Source organism: Suricata suricatta, chromosome 12, assembly GCF_006229205.1.
Source record: "Suricata suricatta isolate VVHF042 chromosome 12, meerkat_22Aug2017_6uvM2_HiC, whole genome shotgun sequence".
Lineage (NCBI taxonomy): Eukaryota > Metazoa > Chordata > Mammalia > Carnivora > Herpestidae > Suricata > Suricata suricatta.
This window is the reverse complement of record NC_043711.1, coordinates 102424400-102424803: the sequence shown is the minus strand read 5'-3', so window position 1 is coordinate 102424803 and position 404 is coordinate 102424400.

The window sequence follows — 404 nt, the reverse complement described above, 5'->3', positions numbered from 1 at the left end:
CGCACGCGCGGTCCCGCAATCCCGCCCCCCGCGGCCGCGCGCCTGGGTCCGGGGAAAGGGCGGGGCACAGAGAGCTGCCTCCTATTTCTGGCTCCAGGCGCCCAGAGCCGGCGGGAGGCGGGGCCTAGGTGAGGGGGCGGGGCCTAGAGGGCGGCTCCGGGCATGCCCCGAAGCGATCCGGGAACGCAGCCTGGGTGGGCCCCTGGGATTTTAACTACGGATAGAAGTTTAAGACCAGACTCGCTCTTGTCCTGGGTTCGGGTACCGGCTCCACTCCTTCTTCGCCATGACTTTCGGTCCTGAGAGCTTCAGTTTTCTTATCTGGCAATGGGGCACAAGAGCAGGGCTGACGTATTGGGCTCAGTATCCAGGGCCCACGAAAACATTTCCATTTCTTTTAAAAT